The sequence below is a fragment of the Dasypus novemcinctus genome, chromosome 8 (assembly GCF_030445035.2).
Source record: "Dasypus novemcinctus isolate mDasNov1 chromosome 8, mDasNov1.1.hap2, whole genome shotgun sequence".
NCBI classification, from domain to species: domain Eukaryota; kingdom Metazoa; phylum Chordata; class Mammalia; order Cingulata; family Dasypodidae; genus Dasypus; species Dasypus novemcinctus.
In genome coordinates this window covers 60,486,019-60,508,722 of record NC_080680.1, presented here as the reverse complement: position 1 = coordinate 60,508,722, position 22,704 = coordinate 60,486,019, and the positions used below count along the sequence as shown (strand labels likewise).

The window sequence follows — 22,704 nt, the reverse complement described above, 5'->3', positions numbered from 1 at the left end:
GAAAAAGAAAGAAAAAGAAAAGAAAGAGAAAAAGAAAAAAGAGAGAAAGAAAGAGAAAATAGAAAAATTAAGAAAGAAAGAAAGAAAAGAAAGAAAGAAAGAAGCAATGCTGCATTATGAAACGACTTTTGTTGTATTACTGCGTAATGAAATTTCTTTATAGTACTGTATGCTATTACTGTACAATGAAAAACCTGTGTCAACTTCAAGGCTAAAAAGAGTCAATATTCCCTTAATCCTGTTCAGAATAAACTTAAAACAGAAGTAAAATGATGGCAATAAAAAGGAATGAAGTACTGATACTCACTACAACATGGATTAACCCTGAAAACATTTGCTAACTGAAAAAGCCAGACACAAATACCAGGTATTGTATGATTGCATTCATAGATAAGATGTCCAGAATAGGCAAATCAGTTCCATAGAGATGGAAGTCAATCAGTGGAATCCAGGGCTTCCGGGCAGGTGTGGTTTGGGGGACATAGAAAGTGACTGATAATGGGCATGGGGTTTCTTTTTGGGGTGAATATAAACTTCTAAAATTGATTGTGGTGGTAGTTGCACAGGTCTGTGGATATATTAAAAACCATTAACTTACACACTTCAAGTGGGTGAACTGTATGTTATGTGAATTAAATGCTGATAAAGCTACTATTTTTAAAAAGTAAAATAAGAACATACACTTAGAAACATACATGCAAATGAAATGCATCACCTCAGTTATCCCCCAGTCTGTCTACTCACTTCATTCTCAATTGCAGAATCTCTTGTCCCTAAATTCTGGAAGGGTACTTCTCAAATTTAAAGCACCAAGAATTACCTGCAGCTTTTGATAAAGCACAGATTATATTTCCTTATGCTTGGGATGAAGCCTGAGATTCTGCATTTCGAGCACGCTCCCAGGTAGAACAAGGTTAAAAGAGTCCTATCAGCCCCTGATTTCAAACAAAGGATTCTGCTACGTCTATGGATTCATAACGTAGCCTAACACACTAAGACTGACTAGAGCTACTACCACAAGCGACAAGGAGTCTTGTCCTCCCTGCTCCTCCTGTACAGTACCAGAGAAAGAACAGAGAAGTATTATGATTCCCCTGAGGGCAGGATAAGAAAAGTTGGATAGACTCTGGCAACCAGCAATTCCTGATCCTCCTCCTACTGGACTGAAGACAGAGTCCAAGGCAATGACCCCCAATCCCCTTTTAACAGGTTTAGGGACGACAAGACCAGATTCTAGAGAAAGAAGTCATGGGTGACTGAAGTTAATCAGATATGCTCCGAGAGGCACTTAAGACTTCAGTCTATGCCTTAGACATCCACCAGCTTCCTGTGGGAAAAGTCAATGCCCGAATGTGTCATGAACCTAATAATGGGGAGCTCCAGTGACCAGTCACAAATGTCTTAGATATGATGCCCCATACTCAATTCGCACACATCTCAAACATGCCACCAAAATGATACGAAAATTCAGAATGATTATCTGGTAGCCAGAAGGAACTAAAGCAAATAAAGTTCAAAATGAGTTTTCCTTTCTATTAAATTGAATGGCCCTGAGGATGAGAGAAAATTTATTTCACTGCAGAATATATTTTAGTTTCCATGAGCAATTTCAACCAAAAGCAAACATGGAAAAAAAAAAAAAAACAACCAAAATGTACTCAATATCTGTCATGTACCCATGTTTATTCCACAGAAATTAGTCTTGGAAGTTACTTTCATAATCATGCAAATATTGAAGAAATATAGAATGTATGGTATATTCCCCAAAAATCAGCTTCACAAACTGGTTTAGAAGACTTATAAAAAGCTATTCATCCACTTACTTATTACAAGACAGTCTTAAAAACTATTGCAGTTACTCTACCTGCATTATATCTTTGTATCAAAATAGGTGTTAAATTTTATGAAAGAGAAAAAACCATTAAAGGCTATCTTCCTACCTGCAAGGTTCTATTTTATGATGTCTACCCTTCAAGCACTGAAAGCCAATTAAATAAGTTCTTTACATCTTTCATGAAATGAAATTTGTCACAACAAATAACTAGTCAAAGAAATGGCAAAAAAGCCAGTTAACTGCCAATTTTTTTTAAAAAAGAAGAATCCCTTGCTAAAAAGAAAGAAATAAGAATCCTTATTAACTTTCTGACATTATGAACCTTTTCCTTTTATTTGGAGAATAATTTTTTTCATAGTACTATTACTTTAGTTTGAGGATTCTACAACCAAATAAATATGACGCATTCCTTAAATAAATGATCAATAACATAAGAGAAGATCTCCTTTTGAGGGGGCAAAGCATTTTTTTTATTACTGTCCTACCTATGATTCGGCAAACTAGTTTCCCCAAAGTTCCAAGTTGCCATGGTACTGTGCACCTGCCCTATCTTAAAATCATTTTAGTCATTCCAAATTTATCAACCTAATCATTCATGAGATCATCAAGTTCTGTGCGTCTTCCCCACTAAACTGTCAATTCCTGCAGATCAGAAATGCCTTGCCCATATTTAGCTCCCCTGATGCCCTAGCAGGTACCTGTTAGAATATATTGTTACTGAATACAAACATAGAATCAGATGCCTATGGTGACACATAGTATCAATCTTCAGAAAACTTTTCACTTCCATAGATGACATCGTTAGTTAAAAGGAGGGAAAGAAAGGAAACTATCATTTTGGAGTGCCTCTGTGTGCCAGACCTTTATGTGCATTACAGTACTTAATTCTTCCAATACCCTAGGAAGCTGAGTTTAGAAAAGGTAGAACTTGCCCATGGTAGCACAAGGACAGGGCCACTGATTCAAATTCACACCCACAGAGTTAAAACTGCTTATAGGTAAAATACTATTACTGACCAGTCCAGGAAAATAATGTGATTTGAAAATAATGTGATTTGACTATACCAGGGGCTCTAATCAGGTCCACCCCTAACTTAGCAAATAAATACTAGAACAGTATGCTTCCATCAGAGAATACATTTGTTAGTGGATGTACTAGTCAGCCAAAGGGGTGTTGATGCAAAATACCAGAAATTTGTTGACATTTTTAAGGGGTATTTATTTGGGGTAGAAGCTTACAGTTACCAGGCCATAAAGCTTAAGTTACTTCCCTCACCAAAGTCTGTTGCCATATGTTGGAGCAAGACGGTTGCCAACATCTGCAAGGGTTCAGCTTCCCTCTTCCTCTTAAGGGTCTATGGTCCCAGCTTCTTCCAATATCAGCTGTAGGCTGGAATAATTCTTATCTCTCTCCTGGGGCTCATTCCTCTCTGGGCTCAGTTGCTCTGCTCTCTCCAAAAGGCCAGCTGTAAACTATCTGGCAAACAGCTTGTCTCTCTTCCCAGGGAAGAGTGGGGCCTCTGCCATGTCTAATGGAGTATTCTCTCTTTCCTCACTTATCTGCTTCTCTGTATATGTACTTCCCAGGACTCCAGCATTAAACTCCTCTCATCTGTCGTGTGGTCTTCTCTGTGAGTCCCAGCCCACCAAGGGGACGGGGATGCAACGTCCTACTGACATGGCCCAATCAAAGCCTTTATCATTATTTAATCAATTAAAAGTGAAACCTCTGAATCCAAAACAATCTAATATACCCAGAGGAACAATTTACAAACATAATCCAATGACTAATTTTGAAATTCATAAATAATACCAAACTGCTCCAGTGGACAATCATATGTCTGGTTCTCTCGATAACAAAATGGCACAGGGAACAGCACGGATGGGACCATCCTGCTACAGCTTCTGAGAATCTCCCACCCCACCCCCAATTATCAACTGAAGCCCCAGGAGTGATGAGCTAGGAGCCTATGACCTTCCCAGGGCAGTCTCTCCTCAGCTGTCACTTTCTGATGTGATCCAAAACATTCTTTTAGAGAACTGTTTTATTCACATTCTCAATAACTCTCCTCAAACCCTTATAAAGGATATGTATAGAAGTTGCAAATTAGAGATTCACAGACTTGATATATCTCAAAAGTTCTATTTTTATGAGGCATAGTTTTGCTTTGTTTTGCTTTTTATCTTGTTTCCCTTCTAAAGTCATATCAGGCTCACTTTCCCACAGGATACAGCTGAGCAAAGAACGCCTTCTCCAGAGGTTCCCCAGCTCAACTAAAGTCCCCTCTGTTTGGCTTCACTCACCTACTCTATTTCTTTGTTAAGCACCTAATTTGCAACCCCTGTACTTGGCAGAGTTTTACAGGTAGAAAGGCCATGACTCCAAAAGTGCCCAATGGACTGTTTAACCACAATGTCAAGCGTCTTTATTCTCTCTTTCCCAACAGACCCAACGTACCTTCACAAAATCTCCAGAATAATGTCTGTCTAAATCACTAATTTGGTGCTTATAAAATGATGGTGATATAAGTAACTATTTCATAGGGCTGTTAGAATTACTGTCAAGTGCTCAATAATTATGGCTATTAAGAGCATACCCCTTCACCCCAGCATGGGACATGACTCCCAGGGATGAGGCTCCCTGGCACCAACTTCCATGCACCAAGTAGCAATGCAACTGGAAAAAGTCCTTGACCAAAAGGGGGAAAAGATAAAGACATACGAGTTTACATGGTTAAGAGACTTCAAAGTTGGGAGGTTATGCCAAAGGTTACACTGACGCACATCTCAACAGATTCTCACTGACTGCCAAAGTAGATACTACTCAAAGAGCAGGGCTCCTGAGAGCTCTGGAGACATTCAGACACTATAGCCAGGTAAATAGTGCAGGAGTTTGGTGCCTCGCCAGTGGAACTGACTTTGAAATTTATGTTCCCCAGTGTGACAGAGTTGGACTCAGTTGTGGTTTCCCTACACATGGCCCTTCTGTCCTTCTACTTGAACCCATAATTAGTACTACAGTTGGTAGGTATATGCCCAAGAGACTTAAATCTTAGGGCTGTCCGTGTGCCAGCTGGGCCCTGAATCTCAACAGAGTTGCAACACCTACTCTCTAGTTCATTGGACTCACGGAGGACAACTAACAAGGAGGTGATGATGGGCAACCACCATAACAAGGAACTGAGTCTATGACTGCAAGTAAGAGAGTCCCACCCATCGGCTCTGTGGGATTGCAGTCCCCTCTCAATTAGAGGTGGAGTGGACATCACCAATCCCAGAATCCTCAGGATTGGGGAATGAACTATGGACTAAAGTAAACTTACTACGATAGATTTGTTGTGATCCTAGCAATGGAATAAAGTATGCCACTGACGTGGAACCAGTGGCCACTGGAGGTTCTGAGGGCAGGGAGAGGGGAAAATGTACAATACAGGGGCATTTTAGGGACTTGGGAATTGTCCTGAATGACACTGCAGTGACAGATGAAGGCCATTATATATCTTCCCATAACCTAAGGAATTGGGTGGGAGAGTGTGTAAACTACAATATAAACTTTAACCAATACTTAGCGGCAATGCTCCAAAATGTGTTCATCAATAGCAATGAATGTACCTCACTAATAAAGGATGTTTTAATGTGGGAAAATGTGAGAGGTGCGGGGAGTGGGACATATAGGAATCCCCTATATTTTTTTATGTGACATTTTTATAATTTAATTATCTTTAACAAATATAAATAAAAAATAGAAGGAAAAAAAAGGCAGGCAGATACATCTTAACACTTGAGTAAATAATAACTAGTCAGTACCAGACATGGAAAATATCAAGTGACAGTAGACTACCAACTTATCAACTCATTCCCTCTTACATACATTCATGGCCTCACAGTCAAAGGTCAGCAGCAAGCTCAGTAAGGACCTATGTGATGGCCAGATCCATCAACTTGTCTCACTTGGAAACAATTTTCAGTTTCTTTACTATGCAATAGACATTCATTGTTTTGGACTTAGGCAGCTTTGGTTTAATGTGCCACTGCTTTGTCTTTCTGTTACACATATGGTTGTTTTGATTTATTTACAATATATGCTGTGCCATTTTGATTTTTATTTTGTTTGGCTGGTTGAATAAATCTGCAACACTCAAACATTTGAGTTGATAGTTGTTAAAAACAATATCAATATTTGACCCAGTTTCATCTCAACTATGTTATACCTGGACATTTTTTATGTTTATCAAAGGTCTTTTATTGAGAGAAAGTAAATTCATGAAATTAATGTGTGACACGAGTTAAAAAAAAAAAAAAGAGCAAGCGCTGTCACATACCACACTAAGGCCAATGGTGGGTAAGAAGCATGCCTTCATCTACTCTAGTAGTGTCACTGACACTGTGAGGCAGAAGTAGAAGATACTGGGTTCAGTTTATCATTGTTGATAGGGAATGCAAGATCATCTATATATGTGATTGGGTCTCTTGGATCTTCATCTAGTACAAAGAACTACTTTACTAAACATTTGTTATTTTTAAAACCATTATACATTGAGAGCAATGCAGTGTCTTGCATTCACTAAAACTAAAATTAAATCATATTTCCATCTCTATGTCATTGAAAATAATTCATGTTTCCCCCCAACTAATTTCAACCTAAAATCCAGTTGAAAACTCCTTTGCCTTGAGCCTTGAGAAATAACTTTATTTACTTCCTTGGAATGTCTCTGTAAGGAAAGACAGTGAAGAATCACGCAAGCATTTGCAACTCTCTCAAACTCTAGGGCTCTGTTTCTGACAACATTTTGTCTAGGGAATGTCAAAGCATCTTGAAATATCATAGTGCTTCATCCATCAACAAACTGTCACTTCACTTGGGAAAGGATGAGTCACAAAGTACTTGTTACTCACAACTTGTCTGGATGAGGAAGAACCAAACCTGACCGTTTTGTGCATCAAAGTTGCCTTTAACAGAATTCTACAATAAGATTCAATCACAAAGAGGGCCACTAATTCTAAATTCAAAAAAATATTTCATTCCTAAATATTTAACTTCCCCAGGTATTTATATATAAGTGAAATTCCTTCCTGAAAACACAAGGATTTCACTTTAATTTCAATATATGAGCTAAAGGAAAAAAATCTTGAATTTTTCAGGATCCACAAACATGTCATATCATCATATCTCTAGCACAAAACCCATGTGGGACAGAAAGCATTCAGTAAATCATAAAGTGAACTTTATATCTAATCCATTTACTTGAATGTTCAATTTTTGATATTACTAAGTTTCACACAATTATTTTCACGTTATTTCAGCCTAGGCAATTTTGATATAGGCAATTTTACTATGGACTGAAATAATCTCAAAGGACAAATGTTTAGAGACTGCTGGAAGTTTTAGTCATTCAAAATGTGAAGAACAAGTCCAAATACAATTATATATCCCATGATATGCTGTAAATATATATAGAATTTGAATAGTGAGCCTGCAAAAATTACTTTGGAAAATGGCCTTAATATATTCTACTTACTTCTTCAGCTGTCATAGTTTTAAGCTACCATATTAAAGTAGTCCTCTACTTGCACCTATGACCTCTCTTCCCTTATAACAGCTTCTATAAAAGGGGGGGGAAAAGTAGGGGTTTCAGCTCATGAACATACTTTTCTGTTTGTGGGTGAGCTGCCATCTTACACATGAATTCATGGAAAATCACAGTGAGACCTTGTTTTCAACTGCTGACACTCAATTTGCCCCTTAACTACTAAAAGTGACCTAGACTATAACCATTAAAGTATAAGCATTTTCATCCATCCTTATTTCACATTCTGGAAAATTGAGATTTTAGATGAAATTAAGCAGCTGGGCTGAGGACACAGCTAATAACCAGTTACCACTGAGTCTCAATCCCAGGACCTCTGCCCAAAAATCCTCCTTGCAACACATGCTAGAAAGAGCAGCATTAACATAAACAATAATAATAAACAGCTAACATTCATTCATTACTTATTATGTGTGGAAACACTATGTTTAGTGCCTAATATGAATTAGTTCATTTAATCCCCTAAACAACCTCATGAGATTCTGATATTTACAGATTTGGAAACAGGTTTAGTGAAGCCAATCTTCTGTCTAAACTTGGGTAAGTAAGTAGCAGAGCCAAAGGGAAGGCCAGGCATGATGACTCCATATCCCACTTCCTTTTTTTTTTTTTTTTTTGGGTGGGGGGGGGGAACCCAGTTCTTAATATACTCTATTTTACCTCCACAGAAAACTGGGTGACAAGAAGTTTGAAAGTCTAAATTCTCTAGTGAGGGAGGCATGATGGTTAGGCTAATGTGTCAACTTGGTCAGGGAATGGTTCCCAGTTGTCTGATCAAGCAAGCACTGGGCTAATTGTAATACAAAGGCATTTCGTGGACTTTCATCATCAGTGAGTTGATTGCATAGCTAGCTAGCTACATCTACAATCAACTGAGGAGATTGCTCTCAAGCAATGAGTGAGTCTCATCCAATCAGTTGAAGCCCTTAAAATGGGACATTTTTACAGCATTCAGAGAGAGAATTCCTATCTCTACTCCAGACGATCAGCGTCTCCTGGAAACTCATCAAGGACCTTCATCGGTGCCTCTGCTTTGCGGCCTGCTCAATTATATTTGGACTTGTGCATCCCCATGGTCATGTGAGAAAATTTTATAAAATCTCACACTATGTACAGATATCTTCTCTTGGTTCTGTTTCCCTAGAGAACCTTCACTAATACAAGGGGTAAATCACCTCACTTCCGAGACCTAGGCTTCTCATCTGTAAAGAGTGTTGGACTGATGAGGTCTAAGGCAGCTTCCAACCAACAGTTTTGCTCACCATATGATCCCCAGCCCAAGCACAGGACCATGACAGCCACACCCCCATGTAACTAGAAGCCAAGTCAGAGAGTGACTCACTCTGGGTTTTAGGGGAGGGAGGTGGGGAACCCTTCACCCTGCCTAAACTAAGCTGACTTGCTAAGAGACTCTAGGGCACTGCACGTGTAGGAATCAGAGGCGCAGAGAACGTGCACTCACACAGCACTGCTCAGGTGCAGGGACTCCTGAAGTGAATGCAGATCTTTGCCTATGACTGAAAAATAAAATAAAAACATGCCCCCTAAAGAAAATAATCTCAAAAACAAGTGAAATAATAAAGAAGACTTAAATGTACTTTGCAGGGGATTTAGGGTGGATTTTCTTGATAGAACATCAATTTCTGGAATAATTGTGGGATTTCTTCTAACCACCCTGCCATTAGTTCAAACATCTAAAACAAAGAGAAATGCTTCAGTGATGGAGGTCTTTGTTATTTCTACATACAAGAATTTTTTTTTCCAGTTTGGTATAGGTGTTTCCTTTTTTTCCACCTCATTTTCCCCAAAGACAGAAGAAAAAAAAAGGGCAAATTGGTAATCAACTGTCTTGTTATCATTTGTCTATAGTCTTTCTGCTACAATTCAACATCATTTAAGTCACTTTTACAATTATAGCTCTTAACAGGACCAGGCTACTTCCTGTACATGAGGATTCAGGTCTTGCCTGAAGACAAGATCCTTTCTTGTGACAGTCATTCAGACCTGCCAAACTCCTGGAGGCAGGGTTGAAAAAGGAAGGCAGTTAGTAGCCTCCATGTTTGCATATGCTACAAAACCCTTGTAGAAAGAGAAGTAAAACCTGGGAAAAAACGTTTTGGCTCACATGTACCAAATCAGAGATAACTGTGCATATTTTATCATAACCACCCTCAAAAGGGGTATCGACATCAACTGTGCCCTAACAGTGATTCCATAAGTAAAACAAAACAGTTCAGGCAATAGCAATGAAACTGCACTTCACTGACTGTCTCTGAGGTAAATAAACTAAATTTAAAAGGCCCCTGCATTTGACAGAGCATCCTTGTCCACATCTAATGGACAGAGTGAGTGACACAGCCTGTAAGGCAGCCAAACCTCAGGGCAAGAGAGAGGAAGGGCATACCCTGCTTGTTTAGATAGTGCACTGAGACCAAATTCAAAGGCTACTGCAAGCAATCAAAAAAAAGGGGGGAGAGCCCAGCAGACCCCTTTCAAGTCATGGTCCCAGGAAGTCATTAAGGTCACTTCTGTTTTGAGCTACCCTCCTCCTGAGGAACACACAGAGATGCCAAGCGCATCCTATCTCAGCTCCAGAAAATGTCACAGAGATCTGATTTGTTGCCCTTCAGCCTTTTCCTCTTTTATATCAGACCATCTGTATTAGTCGCCAAATGGGTGCTGACGAAAATACCAGAAATTGGCTGTTTTTTTTCATAAAGTGTATTTATTTGAGTAGGAGCTTCCAGATACCAGGCCATAAGCATAAGTTACTTCCCTCACCAAAGTCTATTTTCACATGCTGGAGCAAGATGGCTGCCAACATCTGTAAGAGTTTGGGCTTCTTGGGTTCCTCTCTTCCAGGATCTTGCTTCTCTCTGGGGTCAGGGTTTCTCTCTTCCTGGGGACTGCTTCTCTTTCCTCTGTGAGCTTACTTCCTGGGGTTCCATCTTAAGGCTTCAGCATCAAACTCCGACAGTAAAACCGTCAACTCTGTCCTTTGCCATGCCTTTTATCTGTGAGTCAACGCCCTAATGATGTGGTCCAATCAAAGCCCTAATCATAACTTAATCACGCAAAGGTACAAACCAGATTACAAACATAATCAAATATCTATTTTTGGAATTCATAACCATATCAAACTGCTACACCATCCAATAAAGATAGTTACTTGGTTTTTAGCACCTTATATAAAGAATGCCAATTTGGTTGTGAAAAGATGGGAGGGACAGTCTGGGAAGGAAAAGTTCAGTTTCATTAACGTAAACCAGAAGGCTTATTACAGTGCACTTAAAATGGTGAGGTCTCAGCTTCCTGTACGTGAAATGCTTTATATTCCCAGCCCTATATACAGTTCTTGACTCTCAAGATTGTTTACTTCTCTTTCATAACTACCGAATTTGAAATTACTTTTAGCCATTTCACAAAATCAAATCTGCTGCAGACAGATGAAGATTTTTCACCACTGACCACACGCAGTTCAAATGAAGATTCAAGAAGCCATCAAACAAATGGTACCAAGTTAAAATAACCTTAAAAATTTATTTCTGGCTACTTAAGCAGTCCAAAGGCCTTAGCAATTAACCATGCCATTTAACCACTCACTGGCTTCCTCTTCTATTTCTAAAAATAGAAAAATTTACTGTAGCAGTTTAATATGTAATTTCTCCTTTTCTAAAGCTTACATGGAAGATTATTTGATTTCTGAAATACCTGAAAAAGATACTTTAAAGAGGACAAAGGGAAATGCTATTCACAGAGCTATTAGATAAAATAAGCCCATTCCCATGATTCTCAAGCACTAAACACACCACACAAAGACACACACACACACACACACAAGCAGTTAAAAACCTGCATTTTAAGCATTAAGGAAAATCTCCAAGGAAGTAAACAGGAGCCATTAATTATACTAGACTATTTCACAGAAAGCAGCAAGTTGCTCCTACATCTAAAGATAACCTCTGAACATTAACTTGAAGCCTTGTGTTTACTTTTTCCATTTTTCATACAGTTTTCTATGTCTTTTTGCTTACAGTTAGGTTCAGATTAAAGAATAAGTTATCACTTAAGACAACAGGAGCTTTAAAAAAATTTTAAAGTCCTACCCCTACAGACACACCCATGCACAGGCAGAGCTGGACTGTTGGCTGAGGATGCCCAGCTGTGAGTGAAAGCGTGGGAAATGGCAACATGCACTGAGGCATCCCAGGAAAAGCTTCGGTAGTGCACATACACAGTGGTTAGGAATGCTGACATACACCTTCAAGGGGGCGAAATGGCAATGACTGGCACAGACCTAATGAAAATTAAAAACTGCAGGAAAAAATGTAAGCCTCTCGAGATTCATTACCTACTGCTGCAACAACACGCAGCCCAATCTCAACACCCTAAGTCCTAGGCTCACACAGCATTTTTTACATATTTAAGCAATTCATTCCTTCCCAAGATACCTCAACAATGACAATGGAAAAGATCATTTTTTAAAATCTTAAGTGTGTTTCCCCATTGTGGACTATCATAACATTACTCTTTGAAGTCTACTACCCACAAATTTCAAAATAATGATATATATTCAATGAATCAGATAAAAATGAATATTAAATGCTGTCTGTAGTTCTGAAATCAGCACATTCCTAGTAAATAAAAAGAAAAAAGAGATACCTCACAATAGGACAGAAATAGCATTCCACAAATACATCACTAGCAAAATTATGCAGCTAGATTATCCCTTTCTACAATGTGTGTAGGGTTGCTACATAATTAATGCTTTATTAAACTGTTCTCTGAAGATCAGAATCTGAACCAGCTGTGCTGTTTAATATTATCTCTGAGGGAGGTGTGTGTAGGTGGGTTGTTTGAAATTCTCTTCAATTTTATACTCCTATCTTTTTTCCTCCTTTGCCTTAGTTACTCTGTCTTTTAGGGCTAAAGAACATAGGACATTTCATTAAAAACAAAAGAGTTTAGAAGTGATGCTTAAAATGCCATGTTTCCATTAAGCCTTGATTTAGTTAATCCAGGAAAGCTTTGTGCTTTAGAATAAACTCCAGTGTTCATGCAATTTTAATGAAAATGCTTCTGAACCCCATTCCCTTTTTTGTGCTTGAGCTGCTGTTCAGTAAACTGAATATTTCAAACATCCCTAATATAATGGCTAAAAAGGCCAAAAGTGATAATTGTAGGAGTGAAAAATAAGTTACACAAGAAATTTTGTCTTTTGTTTGTTTTCTTTATTTTTTTTTAATGTTACATTCAAAAAATATGAGGTCCCCATATACTCCCCCACCCCCCTCACCCCACTCCTCCCATAACAACAACCTCCTCCATCATCATGGGACATTCATTGCACTTGGTGAATACATCTCTGAGCACTGCTGCACCACATGGTCAATGGTCCACATTATAATTTACACTCTCCCCCAGTCCACCCAATGGGCCATGGGAGGACAAACAATGTCCAGTAACTATCCCTGCAGTACCACCCGGGACAACTCCAAGTCCTGAAAATGCCCCCACATTACATCTCTTCTTCCCTCTCCCCACCCTCAGTGGCTACCATGGCCACTTTCTCCATCTCCATGCTACATTTACTTCCATTACTAATCACTTTAGTTCCAGAATAGAGTATAAGTAAGTCCACTTTAATCCGTACTCTATTCCTCCATTCTGTGGACCCTGGGATGGTTATGTCCGCTCTACCTCTTAATCAAGAGGGGGCTTAGATTCCACTTGGATGATAGATGCAATTATCCTGTTTGCAGTTGTAGGCACTCTTGGCTCCCTGGTGTGTTGGTTGACCTTCTTCACCTCCCTGGCTGGGGCAAGTCCAATAAACCAGAGAGTAGGAATTTCAAGTCTGTTGAGGCTCAGGGCCTGGCTCTCACATGGAGAGTCCAGAGATTCAGGTCCCCTGAGTATACACTAAACCCCAGTACCAACCACAGGTCCAGTAAAAGTGACAGGAGAGGCTTGTGAACAAATATCACATCTGAGTCCAACTCCATCACACTCAGGAACACAAACTCCAAAGCAGGTACAACTGACATGGCACTGAAGTCCATCTGCCATGACCATAGAACCTGTGAGTCTCTGTAGACCTCAGAAGAACCAATACCTGGATTTGTATGTCTTTTTTTTTTTAAGACACATAGATCCAAAAAAAAGTTACATTAAAAATATAAGAAGTTCCCATATACTCCACACCCCACTCCACTCCACTCCTCCTCCCACATCAATAACCTCTTTCATCATTGTGGCACATTCACTGCATTTGGTGAATACATTTTAGAGCAATGCTGCACTGCATGGATTACAGTTTACATTGTAGTTTATACTCTCCTCCAGTCCATTTAGTGGATTATGGCAAGATATATAATATCCAACATCTGACCCTGAAACATCATTTAGGGCAACTCCAAGTCCAGAAAATGCCCCCACATCACATCTCTTCTTCCCTCTCCCTGCCCTCAGCAAATATCTGTGGCCACTGGCTGCATGTCAATAATACATTTTCTACCACTGCTAGAGAGACAATAGTTCTATAGTAGAATACCAGTAAGTCCACTCTAATCCATATTTTATTCTTCCATCCTGTGGACGCTGGGATGGTGATGTCCACTCCACCTCTAAATCGAGAGGGGGCTAAGATCCCATATGGCTGATGGATGCGATCCTCCTGCTTGCAGTTGGAGGCACTCTCAGTTCCCTGGGGTGGTGGGTGACCATCTTCACTTCCCTGTTAGCTGATCTGGGTAAGTCCAACAAACCAGAGAGTAGGATTTGCAACTCTGCTGATGCTCAGGGTCCAGCTGGTACATGGCCAGTCCAGAGATTCAAGTCTCCTGAGTATACACCAACCCCAGCACAAACCACAGGTTCAGTAAAAGTGACAGAAGAGGCATATGTAGAAAGGTCACATCTGAGTCCAACTCCATCACACTCAGGAGCACAATTCAAAAGTAGGGCCAACTGACAAGGCACTGAACTCTGCCTACATGGGTGAAATCAATGATAAAGTGGAGGTAAGTAGTTGTAAAGAGAAGGGATAAGACGGGGGCATAGGCCTACCATTGGGTGGGGCTTTGCAGGCTTGAGGGGGCTAGGGTTGGGAGGATGTGTCAGATGGCCTAAGGAATTGGGGGGAGCAGATGAACATGGAAGATTGTTGGGTGTGTGGCTGAATCTATAATGTTGAGAAAACTCTTTATAAAATATAATAAGGAAGGGTTACTTGTTTAAGGTGCTTAATGGGGGGCATGTGGCACAGGGGCAGGCTTCTAGGGAGTGTGTGAGTGCTCATCTTGTCAGAGTGTGTTATATCATTGGGTGCAGACCCATAAAATGAGTGGGAAGGTGTACTCCCATTCTGGAGAGGCCTGATGTTCTCAAACAGAGGGAAGGGTGTCTCGAGAGAGAATTGGTGGGTCCCAATGGGGGAGGACAGTCTAGTGTGTTCAGTCCAGAGCATTGTTGCAAGTATCTGTGAATCTGGTCCTTCAAGCAGTGAAGCTTGGTTGTCACTGTGGGCCCTGAGGGGAGGGGAAGAGAGGAATAGAATAGATGGAAGCAGGGGTAACTGGGGCGGGGACAAATAGAAGTGTTACACGAGATTGTGCAATGATGGATATAGGACATGTTAAATTTCACCAGAAATTTATAAAAGTGTATTGCCTAAAATGTAAACCATAATGTAACCAAAAATTTAGAAAAGTGTGCAGTCTAAAATATAAACCACAATGTAAAACAAAATGGAACCATGTTCAGTAGCTATGTTTCAATATCAGTACATCAGCTGCAGCAAATATAACATGAACATGTAAAAAGATCAATGCTAGGGAAGGGGGGAAAGGGTTTGATATTGGATATATTGCATATGTGACTTTACTGTTATCTAAAACTTTTTGAAGACAAAATTAAAATTTTTTTTAAAAAAGGATGTAGACACTGAGGAAGGAATGAAAGAAACTGCCTTATCATGGTACATATAGGGCAACACTTATTACAGTGATGAAAGACAAAATGTCAAAAACAAAGTTTTATGATATTTTTCATTTTTTAATACCCCAATTTATTTTTTACTTTATTTTAGTTTTTCTAAATTAGTATGTTTTCTATTTCTAATCTTTAAACCTATCATTACTATTTCATTTTCCCACTAATGGAATTTGGCAATATATTGGGCTTCATTTTTGAAGAAGTTTTGGACCACAGAGGAATTCAACTATGTCAGGGGAGGAGCACTGGTGTGGGGTGTAATTGATGGGGGACACATGGTTGGGAGGGAGTTCTCCATGGAAGGTATATAGGGTATACAAAAATGTTCATATATTAGTTGGGTACTTTCTTAGTAGTTAGAGTTACAAATGACAACTGAGCAAGTGCTGAGTTCCTAACCAGAGGAGCTCTGTCACACTCCCCAGTGGAGCAGCAACAATCCCCCAGGTAAAAGGGCAAAGACCAGTGAAGAAGGATGGTCCAATGATGAGCCCTTGATACTGATGACTATGCTTATGAGCCTTTGTCTTGAAATTTCAACTAGGCGTAGAGGTGCAAGGTGTAGCTGGTGATGCAACTAGAAAAAGATCTTCAATAAGAGGGGGAAATAGTAAAGACAAAAAAGTTTATATGGCTAAGAGACTTCAAAATGTGTTGGGAGATAATCAGAGGGGTTGCACTTAGGCAGGTCTCAGCAGGATCTCAGAGACAGCCAAAGTAGATACAACCCCAGGTACCAGCGCTCCTGAGGGCTATGGAGACACACAGGTTCTATGGTCATGGCAGATGGCTATATCAGAATTAAAATGCTTACAAAAGGATGAAACATCATTTTTAATTTCATAAGCAAGATAACAGCTCAGTATAGAAAAAAAATGACATAAGATCATAGATACTTATTTTCATTTACTGGATAGGAGTTTTCTCATTATCAAAAGGTATATATATGCTTGGAAGCAGATGTGGCTCAAGCAGTTGAGTGCCTGCTTCCCACATGGGAGGTCCTGGCTTCAGTTCCTGATGCCTTCCAAATAGAAAAAAAACAAACAACAAGCAAATAAATGAAAAAACCAACTCAGGGTAGCTGATGTGGCTCCGTGATTGAGCCCAGCTTCACAGCCTGGGTTCAATCCCAGCCCCAGTATCTCAAAAAAAATAAATAAATAAATAAATAAATAAAAGTATGTGCTCATTGTTTGTATTTTTAACAGCACAGGCACAGGCCACACCCACATTCATACATACAGATATACATGACACATGCTTTTCTAAAATCCCCCCACCCCCACTCCTGAGCCTATTAGGGAAAGATTTCCTTGTGAATATATACAGTTTACATGATTTTTTAATGACTACACTGAAGCCCATTGTAGTCATTAAACTGCACCAATCTTTCACTACCATTAACAGAATGTTGAATTTTGAACATAAATCAGTGTACATGTCTCCAATTATCCTACTTCAGAAATTACGAGCAGTTCCTTAATCAAAGGGAATATACAATTTTACTGACAGATATTGACTAACTTATTCCCAGAGGAGCTAGGAGTATCTTAGAGTACCCTTAGGCCCATACTCTTGCCAAGGTTGGGTTTTGTCAATTTTATTTTTCAGTTGTATACACAAATCTTATATCCATTAATCATTTCAATATGATGCTTTTGCTATTTCGTGTAGCAAAAATAATCAACTTTTATTCTAGTTTCTGCGCTTTATCAGTCATGTTTAGAAAGCATTTCTCCAGCTCAGAAGTACCCAGGTTTTCCATTTGCTCCTATACACTATTTTACCTTCATATTTTCCAACCACCTAAAATGTATTTTCGTGTGAAGTGTAACAAAAGGATCCAGCTTTATTTTTCAAATGGAGAGCTAACTGTCCAAGCATCATGTATTGAATAATCCCTTCTTTTCTCCACTGATTTGAAATGCTACTTTCATCATATACCAGGTTTCTGCAATACATTTGTACTTATTACCGGACTTTGTATTTTGTTCCACTGACTAAGTGAATTATTAAAGGATTCACTTTAAAGTCTATTCTATGGGAAGCAGACTTGGCCCAGTGGTTAGGGCATCCATCTACCACATGGGAGGTCCACGGTTCAAACCCCGGGTCTCCTTGAGCTGTGTGGAGCTGGCCGACGCGCAGTGCTGATGTGCACAAGGAGTGCCGTGCCACGCAGGGGTGTCCACACGCAAAGAGTGCGCCCCATAAGGAAAGCCACCCAGCACGAAATAAAGTGCAGCCTCCCCAAGACTGGCACCACCCACATGGAGACCTGACACAAGATGACACAACAAAAAGAGACACAGATTCCCATGCCGCTGACAACAACTGAAGTGGACAAAAGAACACGCAGCAAATGGACACAGAGAACAGACAACAGGGGTGGGGGGGGGGAAGGGGAGAGAAATAAAATAAATAAATAAATCTTTTAAAAAAAATAAAATAAAGTCTATTCCAGCATCCAAAAGATGGGATGCCAGTGTCAAATTCTGGCACCACCATTAATTAATGACTTTGTTACTTTGAATAAGACACTACCTCTCTGTGCCTTGTTTTCCTCATCAGTGAAATGGATATTACAGCACTTGTATCAGTCAACTAAAGAGGGGCTGATGCAAAGTACCCAAAATCTGTTGGCTTTTATAAAGGGTATTTCTTCGGGGTAAAGCTTATGGTTACAAAGCCCTAAAGAGTCCAACTCAAGGTTACTTCCTCACCAAAGTCTGTTGCTACATGTTCAAACAAGACGGCAGGTGACCTCTGCCTGGTCTCTCCTTCCTTCTTCTTCTTTAGGCTCCATGGGGCCCAGCTTCTTCTGAACTCAGCTGTAGGTTGGCATAGGGCTCGTCTCTCTCTGGGCTCAGCTGCTTTGTTCTCTTTACAAGATCACCTGTAAACTATCAGGCGAATGGTTCATCTCTCTTCCCAGGGCTACAGAATCAAAGCTGACAAAGTTCTCTCCCCTGGTATCTGTGGAGCTTCTCTCTTGCCATGTGTGTCTTCTGTGTGTCTTCTTGAGTGAGTGTCCTTATACAGCCCACAAAGGGGGCAGGGATTCAAGCCTGAGTCACACCCTGCTGATATGGTCTAATCAAAGGCCCTAAATTGATTTAATCAAGTAAACCTAAAACCTTTGAATTTAAATCAATCAAAGGGTATCAAACCCAGAGAAACAGACCAGTTTACACACATAACATCTCTTTCTGGAATCATAAATAATCTCAAACTGCCACAAGCACCCAACCTGGGGGGTTAATGTGGGGACTGAGCTAAATGGTAAGCACTATACAAATGTTACTCATTAACATTACCATCTCTAAAAGTAAGCAAAGACATACATGATCACTGCCTTCAGGAATCTAGAAACCAGTGAAGGAGACAGGCATTTAATTAAATGGTCACAACGTAATGAAAAATCACGAACCATGATAAGTGTATTAAGGGGAACCAAATACAATCTAGGGAGTCAGAGAAGGGGCTTCCAAGAAGCACCAGATCCATCAAGGACTAAACTCTGAGTAGGATGAACTAGCCCCAGAATGACAGGAGGTGGGTAGTTGGGAGGGTAGGGGCCGACTGCAGCACTTCACAGCTCCTGTTCTCAGGACCCTCTCCTAGTCAGCAACTCTACAAAGGGCCAGTTGCTTCTCACCCTCAATTTCTCAGCTTAAAGGAGCATCCTCAGAGAGATGTGCCCTAACCCACTGCTTCAGAAAGCCAGAGATATAGTCTTTGGTAATAGAGATAATGATATAAACAATTTGATACAATCCTATCTGTTCAGCAGAAACTTGTTGAGGACCCTGCCTTTAGTAAAAGAAACAAGAAGTAGTTCTTTATATCCTTAAGGCTATCTACTCTGAATTAAATATGTCTATGTCTGTGAAATCATCATTTCTTCTTTTTTACGTGCAAATAATTGTACCTTATTATTGTACCATACACACATTTAGCATTATCTCTGCTGGTAAGACCTTCCCTGGCTGTACCAGATAAACAACTCATGACCTTTTTACATGATGAAGAGACTATGGTCTCTTTCCATAACACTATGTCAGGTATGACCCCTAATAGCACCCTAGTATTTTTCTTTCTTGCGTGCATGACAATTTATAATTATATATTTGTATGATTATTTGCCTGTCTCCCACAGTCCATGACCAGTTCCATAATGATGAGAATGGGTAGAATGAGTATTTATGGTCCTCTCTAAATCTATAACTTAGCAAAGAATTGATTTAACACCTATTTGTAAGGCAGATGGATGACCAGAGCACAGCATGGGCGTCACGTGGCCCTAAACCACAGTGGAGAGCAAAGAGCAAGATACAGCAGATCCTTGTAGCTCACGATTTAGAATGTTGGTCTTTGTAACAAGAAGCACTGAAAAGTTTTAAGCACAGAAGTGGCAAGGACAGATCTGGGTTCTGAAAAGATCACTGTGGCTAAAATGTGAAAAGACTGGAATGGGCAGGAGGGATTGCGGGGGTCAGGAGGGGCCTTAAGGAAACATCAGCAAGATGGTCATAGGCAGTGAAGGCAGTGGGTGGGCAAGAAGTAGACTGTTTAAAGCACTTCCACAATGTTTTAAAACATTTCAGAGTGCCAACATATCAAGGGATAGATCTGGCATCAAAAAAGGAAATTCTACCTGACAGGTAACTTTGATACAAAATGTGAGACTTCGTATAATGTAAAAATAAGTTATTTTCATCAGTGAACCTATAAAGTAAAAATGGAAGTGTATAACCTGGGATAATGTCTACTCTTCAGAGAAGAGTCCCAGTTCTGAGTAATTTCACTTTTCCAAGGTCCATTAAATATTCATGAAAAGAGAGCTCCTTTGTAGTATATACTGAATTTACAACAAAATTAAGTCAAGACCAGAAAGCACAGTGACTAAAGGGCCACACACTGGCATAGTTACAACCCACAAAACCATAGTTTACCACTCTTAAGGAAAAGTTACACAGGAGCAGGGAGAAAAGGTGAGGGCATCAGCACATAACCGGAAAGTGAAGGAACCAAGGAGTGCAGTAGCCAGAACCAGAAGCTACAGTCTTTGGAGAGAAAAGCAAACCTTGCCAATATCATGATTTTTTACTTCTCCTAGCCTCAAAACCATGAGTCAATAAAATTCCCATTGTTTAAGCCAACCCACTACAAAGTTCCTTTATGCTACATCCACGTTAATTCAAAAATCACTCTTAATCAGTGATATTTTTAGATGTTGGAATCCAAAAGCTTTAAAAGGACCAAAACCTGAAGTTCTTGAAGAAAATAAAAGCATCAATTTAGTATATGTTTCTGTTAGATTACTATGCAGGGAGCCAACTTTCTTGAGGCAGAGGCTTCAACTCTCTCCATTTACAAGGTAACATTTACTCCAGAAATTAAGAGAGATGCTGCACAGACTGGAAAAGCAAGATTTGCTCCACAAATGACTTCACTGCCTATTTGTCTCAGAGTTCAAAGCACTTTTCACTAAAGCCATCAGATTGTGTGCCAGGCCCCAGAGAAAGCCAAACCATCCATAAAGGCACACTTGTACTCTACAAGCTGCCACCCTGAGTGCTCCAGTTTATCTTGCCAGACATGTCCTCTCTGGGAAGAAGCTGAATGTGGCCTGCCTATCACATAATTGAGACTGTGTCTCATGGTAGTGGTTTTCCATTTTGTTCTATTTTGTCAAGGCTGGAGAGAGTGTGGGTATTCTTTTTACATTCATGGTTTCCTAAATTTGCAAGTTCTGGTCTTCAAAATTCAAGCCAACCAGGGACTATTAACAGTATTCTGCATGAATGTTGAAATTGGGAATATCTTCTATCTTCTTAAGGTGTCTCCATCTCCCTTCATTGTTCTTTGCTTGGACAGCATTGCCTACAAGCCTTTTGCAGAAAAGCTGAGAAGTACCACAGTCCCAGGAGACAACTGGTAGAAGGGCTGAAGAATGAGGCTGAATCTTGCACCAAATTACCAAGAACATCTTGCAGAAACACACTTCTATATCAAGCATGTCCTAGTTGCTTTCCTCCCCTTTACGCAAACCATGACACTGCCTTTCCTAAGTACAAGACTAAGGATCTGGGAGAAATCATTTTTAAAAGAAACACCAGCAATAGTCATTAGTAGCATTCTTATTTACGATGCTTTTGCTCTTTTCTTTGGAGAAATATGAAAAGCAACCACATATTCAGAAGAAACCCAAGCAGTACAATTTAATTGAGGGCCCTATGGAGGACAAGGCAGGTGTTATAATACTCTTAAGCTCAATGCCTAATGGAGCAAACCAACATCTAGTTATAGTTCTTTAACTTGGCTAGAAAACAGTTTGCTCCCTATCCTACAGATGGTTCTAAGATACTTTCTACCCCTCATTTTCAGCTTAACCTGGAAAAGAGGGGTGGAAGTATAAGAAGTAAAGATGGCATTGTGGAAATAAAATTTAGTTACAGACATAGCTAATGGCCAAAGAAAGGAAGAAAACTTAGAAATGCAAACTATTCACTTATAAGCCTACTACCCAGGAATAATCCCTATTTAAGTGTTTCGTTTTTTTCTAGTTTCTTTCACTTAGGAAATATCCTTTTTTTATTTTACCATTGATGGAAGTGTATCTATCAGGCAGGGTTCTCTAGGGAAACAGAATCAGCAAGGGATATCTGTCAACAGTATGCGATTCTTTAAGAATCTCTCACGCAGCTGTGGGGATGCACAAGTCCAGGTTCCCCAGGCAGGCTGCAACCGGGGGCTGCAATGAAAGTCCAATGAAGGTTCTTGATGAGTTCTGGGAGATGTTGACTGTCCAAGACAAGCTGGGAAATTCTCTCCCAATGCTGGAATCACTTCCCCTTTTAAGGCAATCAACTGATTGGGTTAAGCATCACTCATTGTTGATGGCAATCTCCCTGACTGATGTAATTATAAGCAGCTATCTATGATTTACCACTGAGTAAAGTCAATGGTGACTAAAGTCCATAAATACCCTTGTATTATAGTTAACCCAGTGCTTGTTTGACCAAACACTGGGCACAATTACCTGGCCAAGTTGACACAATCGCCTAACCATCACAGGAGGAATATTAATAGTACCCTTCAGTCCACAGCTTGCTTTGGTTGTAGTTTTCCCCAAATATCACCAGTTATATTTAATTTTTAAAAATTATTATATAATACAGGAGAGGAAATACAGCACAGTGCCTAGCAAATAAATGGTTGGTGTACTTTAACTACTATCATAACTTAAGTTTTAGAATATGAGGCTTACTGTATATCTGG

At 39.8% G+C, this 22,704-nt stretch overlaps 1 protein-coding gene across 2 annotated transcripts in view; it reads right to left on the bottom strand.

Moving 5' to 3' along the window:
• The window catches only part of SH3GL2 (SH3 domain containing GRB2 like 2, endophilin A1), a 253,693-nt gene that overhangs the window by 218,451 nt on the left and 12,538 nt on the right, over positions 1 to 22,704 (bottom strand). The window lies entirely within an intron of this gene.